Genomic DNA, 9,877 nt, shown 5'->3' with positions numbered 1-9,877 from the left:
GAAATTGCATATATTTATATATATATATATATTTTATGTATTACTTTATTTTTCTTAATACGTGATATATTTACCACAACATTAAAAGTGGGCATGGCACAATTATTTATGGCTGTCGATTGATTGATTTGGTCGAGTTATAACATATTTTTACATTGGATTGCAAACATTCAAATGTAACCCACCAATATAAGGAAAAAAAAGTTTAACCCAACCAACATTTTTATTAGTTTGGTTGGGTTAACCCGCTCAAACCGACTTTTAGTGACTATTTTTTTATTTCCTCTAAAATCCTAAAAATCTTTCAAGCCAAATTATCCCAACAAAGCATCGAGACTATAATTCCTACATTAAAAACTCATTTTGAACTTAAATACAAATATTTTAACACATTCACTTGCAACAAAAGGATGCAAATCATCATGTCTCATATGTCATATAATCCACAATTAAAATCATGAAACAAATACAAATTACGTTTAAACCAAATAGAATTTGACTTGCTTCCATGTAAATATAAAAGATCATATAAACAAATAACTTTATGAACTAGAGGCTTTTGCTCATTGGCATCATATTTATGAAGAATTGTATTAATTTCTAATATAAAATATTATAAATGGTGAAAGAACCAAAATAATTTTAAAAAAAAAGAGAAGATATAAACCTCAATACGCATGTACAGATCCTAATAGTGTATTACAATCATAACAGTAGCATCTTAATACCTCTCTCTTCCACAATTCCACGCACAAAAGCATTACAATGTTCTCATTATTTTTACCCAAACACTTGAAAATCAACCAAATAGTGGTCGCGTGAGTGTACTGAGTGAGAGAAGAGAGAGAAAGGCCGAATGGTAGGGTTTCTTTTTCTTTTTGAAGTTTTACTTTTTATTATATTATGTATATAATTATAGTATATATTTAAAAAAAAAAAAATCCTTAATTGGGTTATTCGGTTTGTTCGAGTTTATTGAGCGGGTTGTGACTTATTTTCAACCCGCCCAATGTACATATTAAATGGGTTAAATTTTCGTTGGGTTATTTGGTTTGCGTTTTTTGTCGGTTTATTCATTTTGGTTTAGGTGGGTTACGAAAATTATGAACAACCCTACAATTATTAATATAAGCAACTTACAATAATAGAAAACAACCAAGAGCTAGTTATTGTTTCCCCTTAAAAGGGAGAGATAACTTGTTTATTCATTACAGTAACAGCTAAAATTTTCTTGACTTATTCAAATCAAAGACCACAAAAGGATTGGAGGCAAACCCTGCTTGTCTGACCTAGTTGTGAATGTAGGAACTAAAGATCCCACCATCCTTGAAATTCTTGTAACGCCCTGGATAGCTAAGACCGTTACATTGTGTGTTTATAAAAGTGATAGACATGCTAATTAAGTGATTTAGTTAAAAACGTGTTACTGGAAATATAATGGAACTAGGGTTAAACGATTTTGGTCTTAAAAGGAACTTTTCTTATAAAGAAACATTTCCTGTTTACACGGGATCCCAAAAATATTAAGATTAAAACCATTTACAAAAGATTCATGATCTAAATACAATATTAGCCATACTAAGGCAAAATAGACAGTTCAACGATCCCTGTCCTGAACCACTCCTTGGCCAAGGCGATCGAACAGCTGGCTATGTACATTCAGCCCCGCAGCTCTCCATCTCAGGACTGGTCTAACTTGCCTTTGCCTTTACCTGCACCACGTAGCACCCGTGAGCCAAGGCCCAGCAAGAAAACACAATAACAGAGCATAAGCAATCAACAGATAATCCAACATCTCACATTGCAAAAACATGTTCTCATTCATATAAACATTCAGGATAACCAAGTATTCAGCATATTGAACATATCAACTCATGTCATACACCAAATCACAAATGATAACTAGGGTTAGCGCCCTCAGGCCGCACCCTCCGTTATCCCACTGACTCTGGCCCGCTTAAACCGAGCTCAGTGAATATTAAGCTGTCCTCAACTACCAGTGGCCAAGCCGCGCCCTGTGCGCAAATATTATGTACGACACCCTTAGGCCGCTATCACATGTCCCATGGCGTAATACCATCATTGACATCATACAGATATCGGGAGCTCTTAGTCCCATCACAAACATATAACCGGGTGCAGTTTTCTTACCTTTAGATTCGCTAGCTTTGATCACTTGACTCCTTGAGCACGATGCCTCTCGAGCCCTAGTGCTCACCTAATCACAACCATAGGTCAAATTCATCATCAAACCTCAAGTCCAAAACCTAGCCTCGGGACCAATCCTGAGCCCCCGGGAAGTCCTAATTCCACCAAACAGGGTGGTGGAATCGAACCCCAAACTCTTGGTCAAAACCCCTTGTAAATAACCCTAAAATCCCTTTCTGGAAACAGGGCAGCGCTACAGCGCTCTAAGGAGGGCTACAACGCTACAAGCAGAACCAAAATCCCCCAGAAAGCATGGCCTAGCGCTACAACGCCCAAAGGCTAGCGCTAGTCACAGACAGGCAACATCTCATTTTCCCTTCCTGCGATTTCCCCGAGCCAAACTCAACCAAAACTTCTCCAAACCTTCACCAAACTTAAAAACAAGCTTATTAACACACTCCACTCATCCCAAACATCCCAAATACTCAAAACCCAAGCACATGCATTCCTAATCTCAAAATTCACCATAGTTGACCCTAAACTCAGAAACTTAGCAGAAACCAGTCAAAACATCAAAGTTTAAAGCTCAGAATTTATACCTTTAATGGAAATTCGTTTTCAAGTTAGTCTCTAGACCTCCTGTGAACGCTCAATATTCCCCGCCCTTAAAAGAACCAAGCCCCGCGAGACGGCCCTGCGTTCCCAAGCTCACACCCCAGCGGCATCGGCCTCGCGTGGCCTCGTGTCCGAAGTAGCCTCGGCCTCGCGTCCGAGCGAGGCCCCACCTCCCCTTGATGCGCGCCCCCGCCTCGCGTTCGAGCGAGGCCCCTGATGCGCGCGCCCACCTCACGTCCGAGCGAGGCCCCTGATGCGCATGCCCGCCTCGCGTCCGAGCGAGCCTCCACTTCGCGTCCGAGCGAGGCCCCTAATGCGCGTGCCCGCCTCGCGTTCGAGCGAGCCTCTGCCTCGCATCCGAGCGAGGCCCCTGATGCGCACGCCCGCCTCGCGTCCGAGCGAGGCCCCTGATGTGCGCGCCCACCTCGCGAAGGAATAGGAGCCACGCCATCTGGTGGCCACGCGAGTGAAGACATGCACCAAGGGAGCCGCACCACCAAGGGGGTCGCAAGGAAGGCGTCCTGCCACGCATCCTAAGACATCCGTCAAGGCCACATGCCTATCGCCTAGGCTCATGGGTGACCTCGGGGCGCTTCAGGCATCTCGTGCCAAGGACCCAAGATCCCCACCTCACACCATGACCATTACACGCACCAAGGGTCCCATTCCTTACACCTTGAGACCCCTATGCTTAGAGGCTCCAGTACGAGTCGAATGGAACATACTTGTACGATCTGGTACTGAGTACAGACACCTGTACCAGTGGGAGAGTGGGAGTGTTGGAATAAGGGTGATGGCCCGTACGTCTACGGCCAGGAGTCAGAGTCGACACCACTACCACCTGCGCCACTATGCCTGTCACCACTCATCAGACATGGGTACGGACAAGTAGTGGAGGCATCCTCCTGACACCTGCCCCTGTACTGGATGTACGACCACAACCTCTGAAGCCACTCTCTTGACAGAGTACTTATGTACCCCTTTTGTCCCCAGGACCACCATGTACCCAGGGCCATTAGAGCCTACTATAAAATGAACTCAAACCCCACCTGAATAAATGAACTCTAACCCCACCTGAAGGGGGGTTGGAAGTTTTACTGTAAAAAAGGCTTGAGAGTGAATGAAAGATTGATTGATTTCTCCATTGTTATTCTGTCATTGTTCTTGAGTTATTACTTGGATTTCTATAGCTTTTTTATTGACGATCCTTACTTGATAATTTTTTCCAACTCAACTTAGTTGACGAGTTCTCACCGTCAACACCTCCTTAGCTTGCTCTTCCTCAATCCTTGGCTCCAACTTCCCTAGAATTCCCCATCAGTTCAGCTTATACACCTTAGTTAAAAATCAAAACCAGAACTGAAGAAACTTCAAGGTCTTACCTCAAGCAAATGGCCTATCCTTGCTAAACCCTTGCCAAATCTTCAAGCTTAGCTTAGTATTCTTGTTACTCAGCTTAACCTAGCTCCCTTCTGAGTTTTTCTCCAAGAAGAATGAAGAGAAATGGTGAGAGAACCACAAACCGACCTTAAGAAACTACTTTGTTTTTCTTCCTTTCTCTTTTCTTTCTTTTCCTTCTTTTCTTTCTTTCCTCAGACTTATATAGTATTCTACCACTTCCACTAACATAAAGCCTCAGTAATACCTATCTCTAAAAAGCCAAATGGCCTTAATGCCCTCCCTTTTAAATTCTAAATCCTTTAATCTACTTAGGGCATTTTAGTCATTTTACCCAATTCCCGCTAATTCCTCAAGTGTCCCCAATATTTCCCGCTACTTCCCGATACCTAATTAATCACCAATTATATTACTCGATGTCAAAATAGATTCCAATATACTCACTAAATTTCCATTTATACCCCCAGGCTCTCCCCGAGCCGGGTATAAATCCCCACCATGAATTTTTCGCTAATCTGCTCACTGGGATCGTCTCGAGTCACAGATCACAGATATATCCACATAATAATGTGGTCTCAACAATTATCACATATATATACACAGTTATGCCCTCAACGGGCCAAAATTACAATTATGCCATTTCTAAACTAATCAGGGCCTACATGCATACTAATACACACAGTAATGCATCTCAAATATTCAAATAGTCATATAACATGTTTTAAATCATTAAATCACATATTTTCCAATTATGCCCTCCCGGCACACTAATCAAGGCCCTTAAGTCCTATTAGTAAATTTGGGTCGTTACAATTCTAGTTTCCGCCTTCTAGTTCCATAACACCATTGTATGAAACAAATACATGGACTGTCAAACCTGACATGAAAAATATTTATAAAAAAAATAATAAACAATATTTAAGCATTGAGCCATATCAAAAGTAATCAAGCATAATCAATTTTTTATTTTTTCAAAAAATGATTAAAAATACGAACATAATCAAGGTCTATTGAGGAGCATCGAGGTGTGTCCATGCAAAAATGAAACAAAATACAAAAGGTTGTTGAGGTCCATCGAGCTATAGTGAGGTGAAAACATGTAAAAAATATGAAACAAAATACAAAAGGTCATCGAGGACCATCGAGGTGTAGCGAGGTTTCTTCGTGTAAAAAATAAAATAAATTACAAAAGGTAATCAAGGTCCATCGAGGTGTAGTGAGGTGTATTCATGTAAAAAATGAAAAGGAAAATACAAAAGGATCATTGAGATCCATCGAGTGTTATCGAGGTCTAGTGAGGTGTTTTCATGTTATAACTAAAAGAAAATACAAAAGAACCCTCGAGGTTCATCGAGTTCTATCAAGGTTTAGTGAGGTGTATTCATGTAAAAAAAGGAACAAAATTATAAAAGGTCATCGAGGACCATTGATGACCTTATTATCCCTTAATCCTAACAATGATGTAACGCCCCGGATAGCCAAGACCATTATACTATGTGTTTTAAATAGCGATAGACTCTTCAAACGAGTTTCTTGGCCATAAACGTGTAACTAAACGTGATTAATGGTTTAGAGTTAAAAAATTTGGTCAAAAGGAATAACCATTTCATTAAAATGTTTGTGGATCCCAAAATAACATTTAAAAGGCTAATTACAGTTCAAAAAGTACAACCAACCGACCTAAGCGGCAAAATAGGGTTTAACCCTAGTTCCTCTGAGAAACCTTGGCCGTGGTGGTCGAGCAGCTGCATATGTACACGTCACCACCAAAGCTCTCCAACTCATGGCTGGTCCAGCTCCCTTTGCCTTTACTTACACCACATAGCACCCGTGAGCCAAGGCTAAGCAAGAAAACTTAAACATGCTCATAAGCAGTTAATAACATATCACATAATCATGCCTAGCAGTAATAACCCTACTCATGCATGTATTCCATTCAGACAAGTGACTAATAAGTCATACCGGGGCCTGTCGCCCTTGGATATGGGACTATAGAGTCACCTCTGGGCCCACTGCCCTATCCTCTATATAACTAGCCTTAGAGATGGCCCATCGTACCTGACGCTTTAGTTTTCCAACGACCATAGGGTCGGTCAAGCGTATAATACGCTCTTGATTAGGCCTAACCATATCGACTAACACTCAGCACGCTATTGCCGTCCTTGACTTATAAGTCAATGCTTTTTAATCAAAAAATGCAAACAAGCATACATCATTTAACTTTCTACATATAGGGTATTCAAGCACATTTAATCAAGCAATCACATGAACAATCATAATCATGCTCATTCACAGGGGCCTAAGCCCTAATAAATTCTATGTTTAACAACTGGGCCGAGCCCTAATCACATACATCACGTATTGGGTGCAATTTTCTTACCTCTAGCCAAAGCACAAGTTAGTTAACCACGACCCCCCGAGCACGATCCTGTCCCAAGCCCTAGCAGTACCCTAGTCACATCCATAATAAACGATATCCATCAATATCGGGTAAATAAAGACTTCCGGACCGAGTCCTAGTCTTCGAGACCTCGAATTATACTAAACGGGATAGTAGAATCCTTCCCGAGCCCTTAGGTTTGAGTTCCCGTCTCCCAAAACCTAACTTGGCCAAAATTCCCATTATGAGCCGCGACGCCCCTCACAGGCACTGCAGCTCTCCTCAAGTCAGAGAAATTTATATGAATAAGAAAACATCCAAACAGAAACATTAACATACAATATTATTAATCATGCAACATATATATACATATACAATATATTTATATATAACACTTAAACATATGAATATTCAAGAACATAAGCATTTACCTCTTGAAGCCTATCAAGTGTCCTTGAGTCTTTTCGTATATTTATCTATCTTTCTATCCAATGCTTTGAGCACTCAAACTACGATCTTCCAGAGTATTCTCTACACCTCAAGTGTGTGTGGGCACATGGAGAACATGAGTTTGCAATTCAGGAATCCCAAGTACTTCTCAACACATGAGAACTTGAATTATGGTTTGAGAATGGTTAGAATAAAGAAGAAGATGATAAAACTTTTTGTCTGACAAAAAATTATAAAAACTATTCTGAATTGTATTGTGTTGTTAACTATTGTGTGTTTTCATCTTATTATTTTATATCACATATATATAGAGATTATTCTATTATTTTATTATTCCTAATAATAATAGTAATATAATAATAATAATAATAATAATAATATCATAATGATGTCAGGAATTGATTTAGGTAAATATTTAACTTACCAAATTTGAAAAAATAATTTTCAAATTATTAAATAAATAAATAAATAAAATAAAACAACACTGATACAATATCAGTGTACTGATACATGCATGGCACAATCCTTGGACGGTGCCATGCGTGAACTACTATTTCCCTTTTCAAGAATGTTGCATGCTTCTTTTATTTATTTACTTAAAATCAATCTTCCCTAAAATAATGGATTTATCGTTTTAAGGAAAAGACGAAAACCATATTTCAAAACTTAAATTTTGAATTCAAAATTCAAATTGATGATCATCATTTTCATCATCTTTTAAAATTCAATAAACCAAAATCTATTTTTGACTTACTAATTTTATTTTCTCCTACTCAAATAAAATAATTAATTTAAAAAATTAATTAATTAATTTATATATATGAATTTCGAAAATTATATATTTAAATTAATAAATATATTTTAAAAAATTAATAATTAATTCCAAAATAATTATTTAACCTCAATTATCATATAATTGTATACTTGACCTGAAGAATAAAATTCTTCTCAAATTCTCAAAATACAGTTTTACCCTTGTATTAACTCTTACCTTGATATAGTATTGATAGAGCCACCCTGTGGGACCTATGGACCTATAATATCAAGCTCTAATAAATATTAGATTATTAATCAAGGCTCTTTGATTAAATAATCATATTTGTTAATCTCATGATTACTCCACTATAAATATGAGATTGAACTCTTGATAATTATAGATATATATTTAATGAGTACTTTATTAAAGAATAAAGTGTCCATTGATATAATCATTACATACAACGTTAATCCTCTATTAATGGTTCATAATTAAAAGGGAATAAAATTAGTGTTTTACCTTTTTAGCTTGTTCCTAGAGTACCATTTTCTTTACTAGTGAAGGTCGTGTCACAACAAGTTTGCGACGTGAGCGCTCATAACCTTTTTAGTTTCAAAAGTCAACCCAATAGGGAACCATTATTCAATCTATAAGAAAGTATAGTTTCCATATTTATTAAACTATGTTCACATCCATATATATCATTGAGTCCCCAAAATAATTGTTCTTAGACTGATCATTCTGACAAACCTTAACGCATGAATCAAATGATTAGATGACATATATAGGAGTTCATATCAACTGCAGAATTAAGATCATCGTGTATATGATCATCGTTTGATGTGTTTGATTAATATTATGAAACAGTGTTTAAACAACTATTAACAAATTAAATCTGGTCTAGTTCTATATATCACTATATATAAAGTACCTTCACTAAACTGTCCTACTACACTAGTGACTCGAATCTAGGTCACTTGTATTCATAATACTAGCGAGCCGTACTAGTAGTAATTAATCTAAAGATTCCATAACTTTATTTTACTGCAAATTGTTTTAAGTTTATTATCTTAATCTCCATCCTCTCATACCAATATGAGATTAAGACCACATAGATAAACTTTGGAATTTTCTGATATTTACTTAATATTATCAACATAATATCGGACATAGTCTATATATATAATAATTCAACTCAATTATTTATTTCATTTAAAATATTTGTCAACTACAATTGCTTTAAGGGCACTATTCCCAACAATCTCCCACTTTCCCTAAAGAAAATTGAGGCATCTCTTTTAATATGTCAATCATATTCTCTTGACTGAATTTGTCTAATAAAGTCTTTGTAACAGTTTTGTAAGAAACTGTTTTGAAGTTATCTTCAAGATCATTACATCAATTGTGTAAAATTGTCTTGAACTAAATGATACTTCATTTCATGTGCTTTACCCTCTCATGATTTCTAGTTCTTCTAGAATAGTTGTATCTCCATTGCTTTCCCAATGAGATACTAGTTGTTTATTCTAGTCTGAAACCCTTTCCAGAATGACAAAGAACTCAACTAAGTCAAATAACCTATTTAACTGCTCGTAGCTATTATATTTCGGCTTTTGTGGTGAAACATACAAATCTGAAATGCCTAATACATTTCTAGAATAATGTGTCTCCTCCACAGTTATGGAGGCTGATTCTGATATCAATCTTTGAAGATTTAAAATCAGTTCATTCTTTGGGATTTTAGGTCTCTGCCTAAATGCACATACATATAATCTCTATTATATTCAAGATACTCAAAATTAAGTCCTTATAATTATTCAATGACTCAATCCATCATTGGATTGATAGCTGCTGACTATTCCCACTGTTTAACAAATGTCAAAACATAACATTCGATGCATTAAACATTCTATCATTGAGTTGTACGAATAACTGTCTCATATCCTATTTTCTAGTAAAAGAATGAATTGACATTATTATTTAGATAATACATCCTCCTGATCGGGAAGGCAAAAAACCTTTCTTGGATTTTTGTAAACTAAATCATTTAAGCTTCTTATCTATATAAGTCACTTGAGATAGTTCCTAAAGATTGTTCTTTCAATCTCTATAGACTTGAATGTATAGAA

The sequence above is a fragment of the Humulus lupulus genome, chromosome 5 (genome assembly GCF_963169125.1).
Source record: "Humulus lupulus chromosome 5, drHumLupu1.1, whole genome shotgun sequence".
Classification (NCBI taxonomy): domain Eukaryota; kingdom Viridiplantae; phylum Streptophyta; class Magnoliopsida; order Rosales; family Cannabaceae; genus Humulus; species Humulus lupulus.
The sequence above is the reverse complement of the archived record's forward strand: the minus strand, read 5'-3'. Positions refer to the sequence as shown.